Genomic DNA, 21,302 nt, shown 5'->3' with positions numbered 1-21,302 from the left:
CATAATTGTCACAATGTGTCACACGATAACACAGAAAAGCACAGTTGGAAGAGTAAAATAAGAAAACACATTAACATGGCACTGAAAATAATATCTAGTTAATTGCAAGCGCAGCTGCGAAATACTTTGCGCAAACCTACATGCATGCCACAACTTTTTTACTGTAAAACAATGAAAACTACAACTACAAAGAAGATTGTCTCTACAATTACGCGCTAGCGATAAACAATTACTACACTAATTACACAAACTACAAGAAAAAATCAGAAGATTCCAGTGAGGTATCCTCGACTAAGGGTCTACATATGTAACATCCCCTTAGAAAAATTAATGAATGACTGTGCTGATAAACATCTTATGTTATTTGATTTTCAAACAGCTGAGCAAAACTGAACGTACTCAACACATTCACTAAAGTGACACACAATATTTTTAGCGCAACGCAATCTAACTTTCAGTAATCCCTATAAAAGAATGGCCCTGACTAACCATAACCTATACCTTTCATGAATTCTTACCTCACAAAAATCTTCGTTACTCGAACTACTGCGATACAGCGAGCGCGAATACTGCCAGCTAAATAAAAGATTCTAACTACTGAAGGCACTAACTACTGATAGGCATAGTTAGCAAATGAAAGATTTTGATAGAGAACAAACAATGTACTTACCTTAATAGTGTTCAAAAGTCATAATATATATATCAGTTCATGACATCCAGTCTTACAAATTTACTGTCTCTGTCCAAAACTCCGCCATCTCACTCCCCAGATGTAACACTACGCTACTGCGCACGATACTTATTAAAGCCTGAACTATGGTAAGTTGACGGGCTTCACCTTATAAGAAAGGATTTTGGTATATATGTTGACCGCGTGTAACTGAATGGAGGCAAAATCAGACTTTCACCCACCCAGTAACAACAATGATACGTCAAGCAAGTCTGAAGTGCAACTACACGTTAAGACGGACAAGAACCACACAGCAGATGCTACCAAATTGTTAATAATACGGTCGCCAGCCTAATTAGGCATTAACTGAGTTTCTTCCCAGTACAAGTTGATGCACGTTCATACAAAACAACACGTAATAACACTGCATACTATGGTAAATTTTAGACCCAGGAAATCTACTGAACTAATAATTTCACTTTCTGTACTAATATGGACAAGCCATAATTACACAACAATACACCATAATGTTTACTACAAACTTCGTACTGTCTATTGATCTGATTAAAATCGGGCATAGGTTACCCTAGAAATAGCACTTTCGAAACACATATACAATGTCAATTTTGAAAAAGGTAAAACACTAATATATTTTGGTTTTATATTGACTTTAACTTTGCTGGTCAAATCAGTTCAGTACACTTCAGAATTTAAATGAATAGAAAAGAAAAGTGGGGGGGGGGGGGGACCTTGAAACTGTTATGATCACTGTACTGAAACTTTAATTATTGAAATCCTTAAGCACCCAAGATTTCCAATATATGAGTTATTACTCTTTTTTAGCTTATTCCCTGCTCATTTAACTACCATTATTTTTGTGTCAAACTAATTAAACTTCATTACTAAACCAATTTCAACATTATCCTCCAACTTTGTCAGACCTATATTATTTGTCTATTATTTCATTAACAACAAAGTTCCTTAAACATCATTCTAACATAGCTAGGTCTGCAGGTAATTATTATTAACATAAACTTTGAATCTTCATCTCGGGACACTCGGATTGCACAACTTGTGGAGAGGATCCTGTCTAGGTTAGTGATGAGGATAATTAAATGATTGGACAGTTCTGGTAAAGTTAAGTTGGTATTGAACAGTAAGGAACAAAAGTAACAATGGTCCACACGAATACAGTACTAAACGATTCAACCTGTTCGTATCGATGCGGCGGTAGGCGGGCGGCGAGATGGCGAGGCGCAGAGCACACATTCAATCACAGCTATGGCTCTTGGTGTATCGGCACTTTACTTCTTCATAGCGTCGCAATATTTTTCCGTTTAGTGCCTATGTAATTTTGCCATGCTGTATAGTCGTCGGAAACGGCACATCCGAGGGTCAATGAAACTACGTCTTCCAGGAGAGCCTCTTCGATCCAGAACGTGTTACTTAGGCCGATGCCCAACTCCGACTCCTACTGCTGAGCCCGTTATGCCGTGCCGCGCCCGTGTGCATTTTCCCGCGCTCGCCTGCCATCCACCTTTTACCGCTCCCCTACAGACAGGGTATTCACCAAAGGTTTTGCATTCTACATATCCTAATACATTGCCTACGTATGGACCAGACGCACAAGTACAACTTTAACATCTTACAACAGTTTCAACATTTCTTACATTTCCATTTTGTTATAATATTGCTTGCGATTTGACATAAACATTAATATTCACATCGAATATTGTTTACAGTTTCTTTAACACAATGGCAAGAAAAGAAAAAGAAATCAAATCAGAATATCGATTACATTAATTCACCAAAAATCAGAAGAAAAAATTATTATATGTATAATAGTACAGCGTTGTTGTTGTTACACATGCCCCTGTTTCCAGTAAATTTCACTAAGTGCAAATTTGATGGGAACACTAAATTTTACATTTATACAGTGGTTCTGAATCTTTGTGTGAATTTCCCATCCAAAAAATTTTATACCACAAGCTTCCTTTCACTCACATTATATAGGTCTATAATTTTTTACTATATCAAGAACATTTACCTATCGTTTGCTTAAGTGCCTTTGGCACAGTCCAACCTCCTATCACAACATGATTTAAATAGCAAATTACTCATTTTTACTAAATTTCTCAAAGAAATAATTTCAAAATCCGGAACACGAACATTTAACTACAAAAGCAAATGCAAATATCTATATACACTATAAGACAATTTGTTGCTGCTTGCATTGAATGGCAGTCCATTTCCTTACTTACTAATAAACACACAATAATATTCAGAAAATTTACTACACATATTTGCTGCCTATTATTCGGATTTGGGCAGTCGATTTCGCATCATTTTACCACATCACCGGTACCACACCTACAATTCTCCATTGACTATTTAGCTGCCCTCATTGGTGTTTGGCCGTCCTTTATATTATGACTCATATACTGCCCACTTTGGCTTTTGACAGTCCCATCTTTTATTTGGCTTGCAGCATTTACACTTTCTGTTCAGCCCTTTTTTCCATACATCTTTACATTTACAGTACATTTGGTAATCTGAAACTCACATAAGTACATTAGCACACTGATATTGGTACACATATATTTACAAAGATTTGTTATATTTGGAATAAAATAGTTTCAGCATAATATACAGCATATTTAATACAAATTGCTCTCTGAGAGTACTTAGGTCACTCACTCCTAGGAACATACAGTTTCAGGTCCACAACATTTCTTAAACCTAAAGGTCTTTTTGATTTTGGGTAGATCAGGTAGTAAGCATTATCGTGTGGAATGTTCTGTATTATATACGGTCCATTATAAATATATTTAAATTTGGAAATTTCATGGTTCAGTTCACTAGACTTTTCATGGGTTTTTAAAAGAACATAATCCCCAATTTTAAATTTTGAAACTTTCAGATTTTTATCATGTCTTTTAGATCTAGATTCAGCTTTTTGGTTTGCCCTTTTTCTGACTAATTCTTTCTTTTGGCTCAACCCCAAACAAGGTGTAAACTCTAGTTTTTCTTCAATTAAACTTTTACTCCTGCTGCCTAACAAAATTTCTTCCAGTGGGAACCCAGTAGTTTCATGATGTAAGGTGTTCATGACATTCTCAAAATCCAGTATAAATCTACCCCAGGCTCTATGGTTATGACTGCAGTATGTTCTACACAATCTCCCGATTTCTCGCATGTATCTTTCAACCGGGTTGCTAGCAGGATGGTAGGCTGCAATATATTTAACCTCCACACCATTTTGCTCCATTCCTTCTTTCCAAATTTTGGATATGAACTGGAGACCATTGTCAGATAGTACTGCCTTGGGTTTCTCGATGGTTCTAAAGTATTCAACCATCCTACTAAATACAGCTTTTGCTGTTGCTTTTTTCAAGGGGTATAATTTCACAAACTTTGAGAATACTTACAAAATTACTAAAATATATGCACAGTTTCCCGAAGTCTTTGGGAGGGGACCATACAGACCTACTGATAATGATTCTAGGGTGTATTCAGGTAATGTACTTTCCATTGGACCTCTACTGGTTCTGTTCGGTACTTTGGCCCTTTGACAGACATCACACGACTTAATTCGTTCTTTTACCTTCTTACTGACACTACCAGCAATCACTACTACATTATTCAATTTATCCAAACATTTCTTTGGCCCACTATCCCCCAATGCTAAATGAAAATAGTCTATGACATCAGTGTCAAACTGGTGTAGCCAACATACTCTCCATTCCTCAGTGGCTAAATCTTTCCTCCTATATAAAATACCTTTAAAGATTTTGTAATATTTCTTAATTTGAGGATACTGTACACTGTCAAAATATACCTTCACAGATTTCCATGTCGGATCCTCATTCTGATGGTATCTCGTATTTTTACATATTTGCTCAATTTTCCTTTTTCCTGAAACCTCTTTCATATATCTTATCTGAAAAGTACCCTCTTCACCATTTTCATTGGGCACTTCACTCATACCAACAGGCAATCGAGATAAAGCATCTGCCACGTAATTCTCAGTACCCTTAACATAGAAAATCTGGTAATCAAATTGTTGCAGGTACAAAGCCCATCAAGTAAACGACAATCTTTAAGAAAAGTTAAAGCTTTGTGGTCAGTATGTATGATGAGCTTATGGCCCCACAGATAATTTCTGAATTTCTTTAACCCCATATAATGGCTAAAGCTTCCTTTTCCGATATAGTGTAGTTTCTCTCGTATTTTGTTAGAGTTCTACTTGCATACGCGATAGTCCTGTGTTCGACGTCTTTGCCCTCACAGATTTCTTGGAAAACTTCTATACCAATTCCATATGCACTGCTGTCAGTACTCATGTGGAAAGGTTTTGACAGTATGGGGTGATGCAAAATATTGTCATTCAAAAGTTCACTTTTTAATTTTTCGAAGTCTCTCATACACCCTTCAGTCCACACAAAAGCACTATTTTTCTTAAGTAGATTATTCAAATGAGGACTATTAAAAACTTGCCCCTTGACGAATTTTCTATAGAACCCACATAAACCTAATAAGGCTTTCAACTGTTTTCTATTTCTAGGAGCTGGACATCCTGCTATTGCACTTAACTTTTCCGGGTCCTTGCCCATACCGGTCGTAGTAATAATGTGCCCCAGAAACTTTATTTCTGACTTCACAAATTCACAGTTCTTCCACTTAAGTGTCATGCCCCCAGCTTGTAGAGCAACAAAAACTTTCTGCAATAATTCACAATGCTCTTGCCATTCTTCTGTAGCAATCAGTAAATCATCTACATAAATGGTTAGCCGGGAACTCAATTCTCTCCCTAATACAAAGTCCAGTGCCCTAATAAATACTGCCACAGAAGTGCTAAGCCCAAATGGCACTACTTTATACTGATAGCATTTCCCGGCGAATAGAAAAGCGGTATATTTACGGGATTCTTTGCTCAATGGGATTTGCCAGTATCTGGCGGTCATGTCCAGACTGGTTAAATACTTCACGTTATAAAATTTTTGAAGCATTTCGTCCAGATTTTCAGGTCTGTCTATTTCCTTCTTTACAATTTTGTTCAAAGTCCTAGCGTCGATAACTACTCTCACTATCCCATCCCTTTTATTCATGATGATAAGGGGACTATTATATTCGCTGCTACTCCGTTCGATTACACCCCATTCTATCATTTTAACTATTTCCACTTGCACAGCCTGCCTCTTTGATATGGGTACCGAAAACGGTCTTACAAAGAAAGGTTTATACTCTATTGTCTCAATCTGGTATTCGAAGTTCTTAACTAGGCCAGGTTTGTCCGAAATTACGGTACTATTACTTTCTAAAATATCAAGCAATTCTGTTTTGTGATCAGTAGATATCTCCTTCAAATTTTCCACAATTTCTTTAAAATTATGCCCCTGCTTGTCACTCTCATCTATTAACCTCTGGACATGGTACACCTCATACATGTTTGTCAAACCATCATTCCCTTAGTCGATCTCCAACAATAAAGAATCAATTTCTGAATCGAACACCTTCCCATTTTCCTCAAATTTTAATTCCAAATTCATAGATGCATTATTAATTTTAATCACTTCCAGGCTACAATCAATAATCACCTTTTCTTTATCTAACCAATCTATTCCCAGAATCATTTCAGTACTCAAGTCTGGTACAACCAAAAAATCGTTTTCAAATTTTTGTCCTTTTATACTAAATTCAACCAAAATCTGGTTCTTTACCGGCTTGCTAGTCTTGCCCGTAGCACCAACAATTTTTACACCCGTCACTGACATAATTACTAGTCCAGGCTTATCACAAATGTGTTCGAAAAACGACTGGGAGATTGCGCTTATCTGAGATCCAGTATCGAGAAGTACTTGCAATTTCACATTATAAATTTCAACTGGTATTACAGTTTGCTTAACTGTCGAATGGTTTTCATTGTTGTGGTCTTCCCTAAGCAAATCCGGGTCGACGATAACATCGTCCCAAGATATGCTTTTAACATTCACCTCACCTATATCTGGCGGTTTCTTTGGTTCCGGGAGATCAAAGTCATTAATTACTTGAACTCTTTGTAAAATAGATCCTGAGTCATCCGGTGGCTCTTTCTTTCTTTGTTCAGTCTCAACATCTGGATTTTGTTTTGAAACTTCGTCATCATTAGGTACAATATCACAATTAGCTATATTCCCATTATTTTCGCTAGTACCGAAATATTCGTCATCTGAACTATCGTCAGAATCCGACCATTCTGGATCGCTTTCAGATTCTAACATAAAAGCTTTTCTGAGACAGGCACTAAGTTCTCCCTCTGCATTTTCGTCAGGCTTTAATTTTAATTCAATATCCTCTTTTGGCGAAACGGCCTCATTATCAGCTATACTCACATCCACTGTTACTTCATATTTAGTGTAATCCTCGTGGACTTCAATTACTTTTAGGTAATTATCTGCCTCTTCCCCACAGTGCCTTTCGGTAGCAGCTTGTACTGTTGGCGGATTGTTAACAGAATTTACTTCCTCGTCAATGCTTAGGATTTCATCCTCCAATTCCTTCCTATCTTTAATCTTCGACCTATCGGCAGCACGCGTACTTTGCGCGGCGCTATTTACTCTCTCCTCTTTAAATTCGGGCCACGTCACCTTATCGACGTTCCTACTATCTCCTTTTCCACTAACTAATTTCTTTGCGTCATACTCCTTAAAATCCTCCCAATCACATTGCTTGAGGCCTTTGTACAGATCGTCGATCTGCACACGCCAATTACTTACTTCCGCTAATTCATTCTCGCCTTTTACTTTATTGCTAACACTGCTAACCGCACCTCTCTGTGTATTCACAGTTTCATCTATTATTTCCTTCGCCACGGAATTACCACTCGAAATGTATTCACCAGTTCTTACGGCAAAGTTCGTACCTAATGCTGCCGCATTGCTAGCGGCTTCTCTCTGAATAGCTGTTCTGCTAGGCTGGGCCATTGCCCTCTGATGCTCCACTCGCCTGTTAACATGTAGTACTCTGCGCAGCGAAGATGAGTCATCTGTGTGCGCACCTGACGCTTGCTCCGCAACGACACGTTGCGTCTTTCCACGCCTGTCTCTAACCTGTCTCATAACTTTACTGTCAGTTCGGTAACATTTCTTAAATCGGGGCCGGTATATACTGTCCGCTTCCGTTTGGCCCGCAACGTTCGCGGAAATCAGTTTCCCGCGTCGTTATTATTTTGCGCGGTGTACCCTCTACCGCGACCAGGATAACTCCCTCTGCCTCTGCCGCTGCCTCTTCCTCTCTGTATTACGTTGACGCGAAATCCATCGCCGTAATTTCTTTCGTCATTATTACGATTATTTCGGTTACCAAAATTTTGATAATTGGCACGACTTTCGCGCCAGTGGTCTTCGTCTTCGACCCTTTCGAGAAATGCTTGGAAGCTGCGATGATTGCTTCCCACGTATCTCTTTGAATCTTCTGGAAGCTTTTTATATAGTTCCGAGATGATTTCTGAATCGCATCTTCTTTCTCTTAAATGCGTTAACTTCCGATACCAATATTCGCAGAAATCTTTCAAAGAATTCCTGCCCCTGTTATCATGAAGCTTCGCCATGATAAACTCGCGCCACAAATGATCCTGTTTTTGTTCTGACCAATATCCTTCCGTAAACCTTTGCTTAAATTCTTCGAACGTCATTCGTTCGGTATTCAAATTAATTCCCCAGCACTTAGCGTCACCTGCTAAGGCGCTAATTACTATATCTTTTCCTGATCAGACAAGTGTTCAGGAAATATCCTCTCGCAATTTTTGATGAAATCTAACGGATGCCATCCGTTATGTTTCTTGGCGGGATCAAAGCGTTCCTCACCTTCGAACAGCTTCGTAATTGGTGTGCCATTACAGACAACACCAGGTCTATCTTTAATTTTACTCTCAAGATCGAAAATTTTGCCTTGAATTTTCGAAGTATTTTGTTCACACTTTTGTACACATCCAGTCACTTTTTCGCCTAAATCTCTTTCAGTGTCTGATACTGCCTTTTTCAACTGTGATATTCCATGTTGACATTCGTTTATGATCTCAGTTTTAAGACCGAAAACTTTTTCATCTACTTTTGTTTCAACCAGAGGCTCCACTTTCTCTTGGATGTTGAGAATTTCAACACCAAACCTACTGTTAATGTTGTCAATTTCCTCCTGCATAGTATCCATATTTTTATTAATAGTGTCAATTTCAAACTTCATAGTATTTACTACAGAGCTTAAATTACCCACTTTTTGTTCTACCTGTTCTATTTGTTTACTAATTTTAATCCCTTGTTCTTCGACCTGTGCTTTAATCTGACCCACTTGTGTTTTAAGCTGCTCGTCAACGTGTGTTTTAAGCTGACTAACCTGACTGCTAACTTGTTTTTGAAGCTGATCATTCTGCGTTTTGAGCTGCTCGGCAATGTGTGTTTTAAGCTGATCATTCTGTGTTTTGAGCTGATTACTTTGTGTTTTGAGCTCCTGATCAACATGTGTTTTAAGCTGATTATTCTGTCCTGCAATTTGTTTGGTTAATTGTTCAAATAAATCGTTCATGCTTAAAATTTTCACACTATTTTGTTCCACGGAATCGGTGTGTTCGGATCCAATTCAAAATTTTCTATCGGTTCTTTCTTTATCTGTGGAGAATCAAACATGTCAGTGGATTCGTTCACGTACCCACTATCATCTACAAAGTCATCCTCTACTTCCTGTTTTATCCCTTGCTGTGTTCGAGGCAATCTCGACATTTCAATCTGTTCATTAACATGTTCGTGATATTGCATGTACGCCAATTGTCTACCGCTAACGCCATCTGTTATCTGGCTGCGTACACTCCTGTCATTGCCAGCCGCATTTTCCATTTCGCTCGGCACATCTACTGTTTCTACGTTCTTGTCCATACTGAATGCAAATTACACCACACTACTGTACTTGACGTTCACTGCTATTTACTTTACTGAATATTATTAGACTTCGTGCCACTGAACATCCACTGTTCGGTAACCACTTTAACTTGTGACCGACAACAACTGGATGTCCTGTCACCGGGAAGCCACTTGTAACACTACGCTACTGCGCACGATACTTATTAAAGCCTGTACTATGGTAAGTTGACGGGCTTCACCTTATAAGAAAGGATTTTGGTATATATGTTGACCGCGTGTACCTGAATGGAGGCAAAATCAGACTTTCACCCACTCAGTAACAACAATGATACGTCAAGCAAGTCTGAAGTGCAACTACACGTTAAGACGGACAAGAACCACACAGCAGATGCTACCAAATTGTTAATAATACGGTCACCAGCCTAATTAGGCATTAACTGAGTTTCTTCCCAGTACAAGTTGATGCACATTCATACAAAACAGCACGTAATAACACTGCATACTATGGTAAATTTTAGACCCAGGAAATCTACTGAACTAATAATTTCACTTTCTGTACTAATATGGACAAGCCATAATTACACAACAATACACCATAATGTTTACTACAAACTTCGTACTGTCTATTGATCTGATTAAAATCGGGCATAGGTTACCCTAGAAATAGCACTTTCGAAACACATATACAATGTCAATTTTGAAAAAGGTAAAACACTAATATATTTTGGTTTTATATTGACTTTAACTTTGCTGGTCAAATCAGTTCAGTACACTTCAGAATTTAAATGAATAGAAAAGAAAAGTGGGGGGGGGGGGGGGGACCTTGAAACTGTTATGATCACTGTACTGAAACTTTAATTATTGAAATCCTTAAGCACCCAAGATTTCCAATATATGAGTTATTACTCTTTTTTAGCTTATTCCCTGCTCATTTAACTACCATTATTTTTGTGTCAAACTAATTAAACTTCATTACTAAACCAATTTCAACATTATCCTCCAACTTTGTCAGACCTATATTATTTGTCTATTATTTCATTAACAACAAAGTTCCTTAAACATCATTCTAACATAGCTAGGTCTGCAGGTAATTATTATTAACATAAACTTTGAATCTTCATCTCGGGACACTCGGATTGCACAACTTGTGGAGAGGATCCTGTCTAGGTTAGTGATGAGGATAATTAAATGATTGGACAGTTCTGGTAAAGTTAAGTTGGTATTGAACAGTAAGGAACAAAAGTAACAATGGTCCACACGAATACAGTACTAAACGATTCAACCTGTTCGTATCGATGCGGCGGTAGGCGGGCGGCGAGATGGCGAGGCGCAGAGCACACATTCAATCACAGCTATGGCTCTTGGTGTATCGGCACTTTACTTCTTCATAGCGTCGCAATATTTTTCCGTTTAGTGCCTATGTAATTTTGCCATGCTGTATAGTCGTCGGAAACGGCACATCCGAGGGTCAATGAAACTACGTCTTCCAGGAGAGCCTCTTCGATCCAGAACGTGTTACTTAGGCCGATGCCCAACTCCGACTCCTACTGCTGAGCCCGTTATGCCGTGCCGCGCCCGTGTGCATTTTCCCGCGCTCGCCTGCCATCCACCTTTTACCGCTCCCCTACAGACAGGGTATTCACCAAAGGTTTTGCATTCTACATATCCTAATACATTGCCTACGTATGGACCAGACGCACAAGTACAACTTTAACATCTTACAACAGTTTCAACATTTCTTACATTTCCATTTTGTTATAATATTGCTTGCGATTTGACATAAACATTAATATTCACATCGAATATTGTTTACAGTTTCTTTAACACAATGGCAAGAAAAGAAAAAGAAATCAAATCAGAATATCGATTACATTAATTCACCAAAAATCAGAAGAAAAAAAATTATTATATGTACAATAGTACAGCGTTGTTGTTGTTACACACATCCACCACTGCTGGCGGCTCATCTCCAACTGCTCAACGCTACGCGCTGTTAACAGCCAGCTGCCCAACAACACAATAGCAAATTCCAACAATGCAAACCAGCCACAGACTGCACACAGCACAGCCAGTGATTTTCATACAGTACGCTACGAGGCATTACCAATAAAAAAAACATAAACAGCCTACTTACACCATAGTAAAGTATACGGAATATTAGTGACTCTATTAGCTTTTTTTAAGGGTCGAATGGAAATACTTAATCTTTCTGTTCTGAATGAATTGACGCTTACACTTTCTAACAGACTAAAACTGTGTGTTCGTACCAGACGAAGTGATGATCCTGAATTAGCCCTAAAGTCTTCACATAGCTTAGATTCTGTGGTGGAGTAGTTTCTCTGAACTAAGGGATCATAAACGTTTTGCAAACGATTAAGAATGTTTGCGTTTGAGATCGGTTAAGTTTTAGTCTCATTTTCTGCTCTCACTCGATATGACAAGTAAATCTGCATTTACGTGCTGGATACCTGTGCACAGGTTTTTTGAACTTGCACGTGAATATAAAGGAGGGTCATCATTGTATAAGTGATATTTGTGATGGGAGAGAATAGTTGACACATCATTAACATATAAGATAAATTATGGACTCAATACTGATTCTTGAGGAACGTCGGATACTGCATCCCTCCAGTGACAATTTTTTTTTTCCAAACACTACCACACTGTAAGCGGGATGTGCGGTATGAGCTTTATCATTGTACACCACCCTCCACAGTGCTACATAATAAGATAAATAATCGTGGCATCTGTTTAATTCTGTAGTTATGTGTAAGTGCGATGCCGCGGTAAAAGACACCTCGCAGCGAATGGTTTTAGCTTTCCTCCCTGGACTCACGCGCAGCTACGCGTGGTCGCCAGCACCTTTCCTACGTACCGCCGCCACACTCGGCTGCAGCCTTGTCCCTCTCTAGGCATTTGTGAGCTCACAGGCTTGTCTCCCTCCATAGGGAGGCCAACTTACGGGGCGCTCCTCCACGGGACGCCACAGCAAAAGACTCTCTCCCAAACTTACAGTCTTTTAATTAGCGCAACCGCGATTTATTGCCGACTCGAAGACGCGGGGGGGCCGTAATTTCTGCCCGTAAATCACATTCATTACACAACTCCACTTCTTATTAATTTCTTTTGCGCGCGAGTAGAGCGATTAATACGCGTGCGAAATTAAATAAGGCTTCTTTAATGCTTGTTCCGCACTTACTGAGCTCCCGAGACGTGGAAATATCCAGGTATTTAATAGACAGTCCCCGGAGAGAAAAAAATAAAAGCTGTTGTAAACTCCTTTCCGCTAATACGACCGTATTTCACCCTCTTTAACAGTAACATCAGGTAAACTTGCATACTGAACTGCCGAATAGATTCCAATCAAAATTGGCACACCTATCATTTGCTATCTGGAAAGAAGTACTAGCCGGCCGTTGTGGCCGAGCGATTCTAGGCACTTCAGTCTGGAACTGCGCGACTGCTACGGTCGCAGATTCGAATCCTGCCTCGGGCATGGGTGTGTGTGCTGTCCTTAGGTTAGTTAGGTTTAAGTAGTTTTAAGTCTAGGGAACTGATGACCTCAGATGTCAAGTCCCATAGTGCTCAGAGCCAAAAAAAATGGTTCAAATGGCTCTGAGCACTATGAGACTCAACTGCTGAGGTCATAAGTCCCCTAGAACTTAGAACTACTTAAACCTAACTAACCTAAGGACAACACACACATCCATGCCCGAGGCAGGATTCGAACCTGCGACCGTAGCGGTCGCGCGGTTCCAGACTGTAGCGCCAGAACCGCTCGGCCACCAGCGGCCGGCGCTCAGAGCCATTTGAACCATTTTTTATTTCGGGGCATACCACTTCATAAACACTGAGATGCGTGGATAACTAGGTTTTCCTAAAGCGGAGCGCGAATTACGCAGACTATGTTCATCCAGTGTTTCATAATGGGAGTGCTCGATGCGCCAGGCAGACTCGTTCCTCAGCACTGCTTTGGTATCGAGCGTACGTAATGCCTGACGTCCGTTACCCACTGCATGTTCGTAGAGCGCATAGTCACGCAACGTGCATTCTGGAGTGCCCACACCTCCCCAGGAGCAAATGCCATTCATCATATACAGCACACGGAGCATGACCGGTGAGGTAATGTATCATTTCGCTCGACAGATGAAGGGTTCTCATTTCTAGTCTCTCCCTGATGTTATGGGAAAATTCGTGTGTTCTCCTGCCTGTTCTTTAAATGTGCCAATCATTTTGCCACAGTTTTAAAACGTGATCTTGTATTAACATTTTCGTATAGGCGTCAGTTCTAAATACCCGTCGTACTTCCGTCTGATTTCCTTTCTTCCGCCAATAGAGGGTTCCTCTTTCTCTGATTTCCAACCGGCGTCTTCTTATTAATACCAACAACGTGCCATACGGGGTCGAATTGTATGCGGCCATCATTCTCAGTAGCATACCTCGTTGTACTGGCGTATTCCTGGAATTACCAACAATGCCCCACACGGGGCCGTACTGTATGCATCCATCATTCTCACTAGGGAACCTTCCCATCGCACCCCCCTCAGATTTAGTCATAAGTTGGCACAGTAGATAGGCCTTGAAAAACTGAACACAGATCAATCGAGAAAACGGGAAGAAGTAGTGTGGAACTATGAAAAAAATAAGCAAAATATACAAAATGAGTAGTCCATGAGCAATATAGGTAACATCAAGGAAACTCCGGGCTCAGGAGCGCCGTGGTCCTGTGGTTAGCGTCAGTAGCTGCGGAACGAGAGGTCCTTGGTTCAAGTCTTCCCTCGACTGAAAACTTTACTTTCTTTATTTTCGCAAAGTTATGATCTGTCCGTTCGTTCATTGACGTCTCTGTTCACTGTAATTAGTTTAGTGTCTGTGCTGTGCGACCGCAAAACCGTGCGATTAGTAGACGAAAGGACGTGCTTCTCCAATGGGAACCGAAAACATTTGATCGCGAGGTCATAGATCAACCGATTCCTCCACAGGAAAACACATCTGATATATTCTATACGACACTGGTGACGGCATGTGCGTCACATGACAGGAATATGTTGTCGAGCCACCTAACTTATACACTTAGCGAATGGGTAAAAAGATTCTTCTACCTTGCCCGATTTAGGTTTTCTTGTGGATGTGATAATCACCCCCAAAAAAGTGATGAAAACGTAAGAGTTTGTCACATAAACTGAAAATAAAAAATTAAAATTTTCACTCGAGCGAAGACTTGAACCTAGGTCCTCTTGTTCAGCAGATGGTCTCGCTAACCACTGGACCACGGCGCTCCTTCAGTCTCATTGTCCTTGTTGCTGCCTATCTTCGCATGGACTACTCAGTTTGCATATTTTCTAATTTTTTTCATAGTTCCACACAACTTCTTCCTGTTTTCTCAATTGATCTGTGTTCAGTTTTTCAAGGCCTATCCACTGTGCCAACTTATAACTAAATCTGAGGGGGGTGCGATGGGGAGGTTCCCTTGTCAGTAGCACACCTCGTTGCACTCCTTTCACTAGTGACGCTAGCTTCACAAGCTCTTACCTATGAGCCCAAACGCTGGCACCATATCCTATAACTAATAATAATAATATAGATAAGTTAATGGTATGCCCTGATTGCTTTTCTAGGGAAGTCATATTGTTTATTTATATTATTTATAATTATTGTACTTTCAAGGGAAGTCAACATTGTCTCTTTACGTTATTTTAATTTTTATGCATCACGTTTTTACCTTGCCTGACTCTTTAATTAGGATAATCTCTGCCCGGCAACGCCATCTGACGGTGCTATAGCCAGTAATTCGGGCACCCGTTGGGCAATAATAGTATCCTTTCCTCTCAGCTACAACTGCGCTTACCGATTTCTGGAGCGTTGTCTTGGCTTATATGGATGTATCTGACTCCATCTGAGGTAGAGAATGCTGTCAGAGTCTTTGATGGAACCTTCCCTTGTGGTTCGCCAGTGTATAAAAATAATATTTGATCTCGAAGAGTTGCGTCAGAACCAGACGCTGGCCTCAACATCATCGACGTTCTTAGCGACATTAGATGAAGACACTAGAAATGTCATCAATTTACTCGTCATCCTGTGCAACGAAGTGTTTTAAAATATGAAGCTCGCCTTTGACTGCTGAATTCTTCATTGAAAAACGCTACTGTTGCAATTTAATTTGTGTGGCAATTATCAAGTGAAGTATTGACAACTGTAGAAACAAAGTGCATATACAGACCTGCAGTTACGTCATGTCATGCATCTGGCAGTTCTGTACCGGCATTTAATTTTCATTTAAGAGTCATGTGTCAGGCAGTTAAATAAAACATAAAATAACATATAATTTATATTCTTTATCTGACATATATGCAGCACTTTAAAACTAGCTGCTTGTAATCATCATTTGTCTCACACATAAAACTGGGGTCATTTTTCGGTTAAACTTTTTTCAGCTTGAATGTTACTCAATAGAATATTACATCAAGATCCAGACTTTCAAAACTGTTTTATTCAAAAGAAATCAATGTTACTGCTATCTGAATAGCCCAAATGAATAAAGAAGAACACATCTGACAATATTTACCCCTATAAAAACGAAAAAACCCATCTGAATTGGATAGTGACTAAGTTCCACAAAAGTAAATGCATCTTTTTGTGACCCTAGTGCATTAGGCAAACGAAACCTGACTACTCAAACGCCTTCTGTGCCTACTGTAACCTGCTCTCGCCACTCGATATACCCGCAACCACTGTAAATGCAACACTTGTACCAGCAACTGACAGCTGCAATGAAATCTAATGGCATGATTCAAATGGCTCTGAGCACCATAGACTTAACATCTGGGGTCATCAGTCCCCTAGAACTTAGAGCTACTTAAACCTAAGGACATCACACACATCCATGCGGTCGCACGCTCGGTTACTCCGGCCGGCTGTGGTGGCATAAATGCGTGTTTGGAATCAGGTGTGAAGTCGACACTTTGGTTCTGTCCTCCAATATAATACGTCATAATGCATCGAAACAAAGTCACTTTAAAGTGTTAATAATTAAATGAAAAAGGAAGCAAAGCTATACACTCCTTGGTTGAATGACAACGGAATTGTCAAAATGAAATAATGTATCTGACACTGACAGACTTTACGTAATATAAAGAAATTCAGCAGATGAGCTTCAACTTTTAGAAAAAGGCATTCCACAATACGATTTTTTTATTAACTGAGAACAAATGCGAACAGTACAAACAAACGTTAACTACAAAATCTTAATGCCACCAGGACACTTGGAAGGGCAAGTGGTCCCAGGGACCTAGAAGATGGTAAAGTCACCAAAATTACTGAACGATCGATTTTCTGTGCATTTGATAAGGCAGCAAATCACCGAATTTAAATGACGACAATGCAATGACTTTGTGTGAGCAGGAAAGATCAGCCACATTTTCATTTTGATTCGCGAAGGGTGATGAAAGGGTCCCACACATAATAGAACGCCTGATTTTCACAAAAATAGTTAAGCTTTTGTATGCCATATTGATATAAGGTAAATGAAATGTCGTGTGGCTAGGGGCTCCCGTCGGGTAGACCGGTTGCCTGCTGTAGGTCTTTTTAGTTGACGTCACTTCGGCGACTTGCTTGTCGATTGGGATGAAATGATGATACGGACAACATAACACCCAGTCCCTGAGCCGAGAAAACCTCTGACCCAGCCGGGAATCAAACCCGGACCCCTCTGCATGGCACTCCGTTGCGATGACAACTCAGCTATCGGGGCGGAGATATAAGATAATGGAAGAGGGTCAAATTCGAGCTGGAAACGTAATAAACCTAGCGTACTCTAGTTCCACGCATGTACTGTAACCAGTCACCTGCCAAACATGTCACACATGGACCCTCTCTGCATACTGCACACTGCTGAAAAAGGAAGTGTAGCACTCATCAGGATGTCAATGTAACTTCCTACACCAGGACACAATCAGTAATGATTAGAGCTGCTGTTGTCTATGAGTGGTAGAATGGCCAGCAAGTGCGTTGGTACAGTTCCTGTTACCAGGAGTGGTAGGGTGTTAAAGAGCCATGAAGAGCGTCAGATGTTGATCGATCACTGTGGAGGAGACGGATGCTGTGTACTCAGATGGGACAGCATTATCAGCGCCTGACAGAGCTTGAAAGGGGACTCATTGAAGGTCTTCTTGTGGCGAGCTGGTCTAATCGTGCAATATCGAGAGTTTTGGAGCTTTCGGATATGAGAGTAGTCCAATGTTGGACTGCAGGAGAACGTGAGAATAGGCGTCCTCGTCAACGTGGTTCCGGGCAATCACATCCGACCACCACAAAGGAGGATTGCCATATTGCACACCAAACACATAATAACCCCGTCGCATTTGCACCTGCCTTCTGAGAACAAGTAATAGTCTCCGTACAATACTCTTTGTCATCCTACAAAATTGGTCATGACTGGCAGCAGCCAGATTAGGTAACTACCGTACCATATGTACCATGCAATTAAGGCAAGATACGGCGCCTGTTGAAAAATTCAGGTTTTAAAATTTCCTTCTCGACGAATAATAGTTTAAAGCGAAATTTGGTTCATACCTTTGAGAAAGACTGTGATAAGTCAGCGAAATCAGGCGTATATAAGATTATGTGTGATGATTGCACATGTTATTACATAGGTCAAACAGGCAGAGCTATAGCAGTAAGGTTTAAAGAACATCTTCCAATAAAGGGCGTAGGAACACGGGGGTCAGCCTTTTCGGAACACCTGGTCGAAATGGCTCATACACCTAAACCTTTACGTGACATAGAGCTACTACATCATGAAGTTAAGGGCTGTAGACTCGACACGCTTGAGGAACTACAAATTTATGCACACCTAGTTACAGATAGAGGCAATTTACTGAACGATCAACTGTATCTAAAAAATAGGGCATACTTCGAAGACTTCCAGGCTATATTAGGTTTACAATAATTCATAATGCATGTGACCATTACGATTTCTGTAATAATAGATCCTTTCTTACAGATGTCCGCAGTCTCTTGTCACACGACGAGGCCCATACAACGGGCTTAGAGGGAATTTGCTACAGCTTGTTTAATACAAATGACAAAACCTTATGGTTATGCATCAAGTTTTATGAAGTTGACTTAGGACATGGTTTGTTTTAGGAAAACATTTAAATGATATTTTATGTAAGTACTACACGTTGCATCCTGTAGGATGACCATATCTAATATAATTTACTAGCACATTATAATATTAACTTTTTGCAGGTTCTGAAGAAGACGTTATTACTAACGTTGAAACCTACGTAAACGGTAAAGTTAACCTGCAACTGTAAGCCGTATATTCTTATATAAGGTTCCATATTCCTAGATTTCCGGAATACGTTTGACACAATGCGCCATTACAGATTGTTGACGAAAGTACGAGTATACGGTTCAGGTTCCCAGATGTGCGAATGGCTCGAAGACTTAAGTAATAGAATCCAGTAGATGGACTTCGACGGCAGGTGTTCTTCAGAAAAAACGATATAGTCAAGAGTGCCCTAGCGAAGTGTTATAGTATCGCTTTTATTCCCTATGTACACGAATGATCTGACGGACAGTGTGAGCAGCAATTTACGTCTGTTTGCTGAAGACGCTGTGGTGTAGGGGAAAGTGTCGTCATTGAGAAGCAGTCTGACTCTAGAAGATGATTTCAGTTGGTTTGATGAATGGCAGCTTTCTTTCTATGTAGAAAAATGCCAGTTGATGCGGATGAGTAGGAAACACAGTCCTGTAACGTTCAAATACAGCATTGGTAGGATTAGGATGTAACTTGACACAGTCACTTCGATTACATACCTAGGCGTAACGATGCAAAGCGATATGAAATGGAATGAACACGTGCAGTTGACAGTAGAGAAGGCGAGTGCTCGATTTGGGAGAATTTTGGAACAGTGTAGCTCATTCGTAAAGGAGAAGACGTATGGGGCGCTAGTATGACACATTCTTGGATACAGTTAGAGTGTTTCGGATCCCCACCACGCCGGATTAAAGGAAAACATCGAAGCAACCCACGGGTGGGTTGCTTGATTTGTAATCGGTAGTTCCGGTCAGAACGCATGTATTATAAAGATTCTTCGTGAATTCAAATGAGAGACGATGCTCTTTCCGTAAGGTACTATTCAGAAAATTTAGAGAACCGGTATTTGAGGCTGACTGGGAAAAGACTCCACCGCCGCCAACGTACATTTCGCGTAACGGCCATTAACATATTATGCGAGAAATTAGGGCTGGTAGGGAGAGTTTTAGACAGTCGTTCTTATCTCGCTCTGGCTGCTATTGGAGCAAGAGGGGAAATGACTAGTACGATTCCCTGATTCTTCTTCAATTTCACTGGCAATAGCAATGTCAAAGCGAATGTCATAAGCGAATCTTACCAATGATATCGATTCATCCGGAATTTTTATCTGTATCTTGAACCTTTCTTTTCCTCCCGTCATTGCTTCTTCGACGAACAGTAGGGGGCGAAAGGTTACATCACGCTGTTACATCCTTTTTAATCCGAGCGCTTTACTCCTGGTCTTCCAGTCTTACTGTTCAATCTAAGTTCTTGTACATATATTATCCGTCTTTCCCTACAGAATACTCCTTAGCTGTGGATTTCCCTTTTAAAAACAACTGTAGGACTGAATCTCCGCTGCATTTATCTTTCCTAAGGCCAAACTGATCGTCATATAGCAGATCCTCTGTTTTCTTTTCCATTCTTCTGTTTACTATTCTTGCCAGTAGCTAGGATAAATGAAATGTTAAGATGATTGTGCGGTAGGCCTATACTTGCTTTCCCTTGCTATCTTAGCAAGTATTTGGATTATATTTTTGCGGATGTCTCATAGGTTCTATACACCAACGTGAACAGTCCTTTGCTTGCCACTTCCCGTTATGATTTTAGAATTTTCGATCGAATGTTATCTGTTTCGTCCGCCTTACTTGATGCCACGTCTTCTCGAGCTCTTTTGAATTCTGACTAAAATTAAGATGCCCCTGCGTTTTCTATATCGATTCTAATATCTTTCTCCATCACGTCATCAGACAAGGTCTCCCCCATCATGGAGCCCTTCAGCGTACTCCTTACCACCTATTCATTCTTCCTCTTCATTTAACCTTGGAACCCGCATTGCACTCTTACTGTCAGGACCCTTGCTTTTAATAGCACCTAAGGCGCTTTTGTGCAAGCTGAGTCAGTCCTCCCAACGATCATTTCTTTTTCCTTTTCTTACCTGTAACCGTTTCGCTTTGGCTGCCCTGTGCTTCCTATTTATTTCATTCCTAAGAGAGCTACATTGCTATATTCCTACCTGTCACACAAAACGTGTTGCGTTTTCTTCTTACGCCGTTCGATTAAAGTAGTTATGATAGCCAAGGTTTCTTCGGAGTTACTACTTTCGAACTATTGATTATATCATGCAATGGCTGCAAAAGACGAAACTGGCCTCGCGAACACACAAATTTGTCACAACAACGATGGGAGACTTTCCTCTGGTCAGATGAATCGTCGTTTCCATTATCCTCGGGTAATGGATGTATCTGGGTATGGAAAACGTCAGTAGGAGACTGTAGCGTAGCGTTGACTTGTTTCTGCCCACAGTGACATATAGCGCGGCTAGTGACCCACAAGCGCGCGTGCTGCCTCGTGATCTTGGCTGTCTCGTCCTGTGCGGCGAGTCAGTATCTTGGGAGACCATCTTCACCCAGTGCTGCAAGCTGTGTTCACAGGTAAT

This window comes from Schistocerca nitens, chromosome 7, assembly GCF_023898315.1.
Source record: "Schistocerca nitens isolate TAMUIC-IGC-003100 chromosome 7, iqSchNite1.1, whole genome shotgun sequence".
Classification (NCBI taxonomy): Eukaryota; Metazoa; Arthropoda; class Insecta; order Orthoptera; family Acrididae; genus Schistocerca; species Schistocerca nitens.
Note: the sequence above shows the minus strand (reverse complement) of the source record.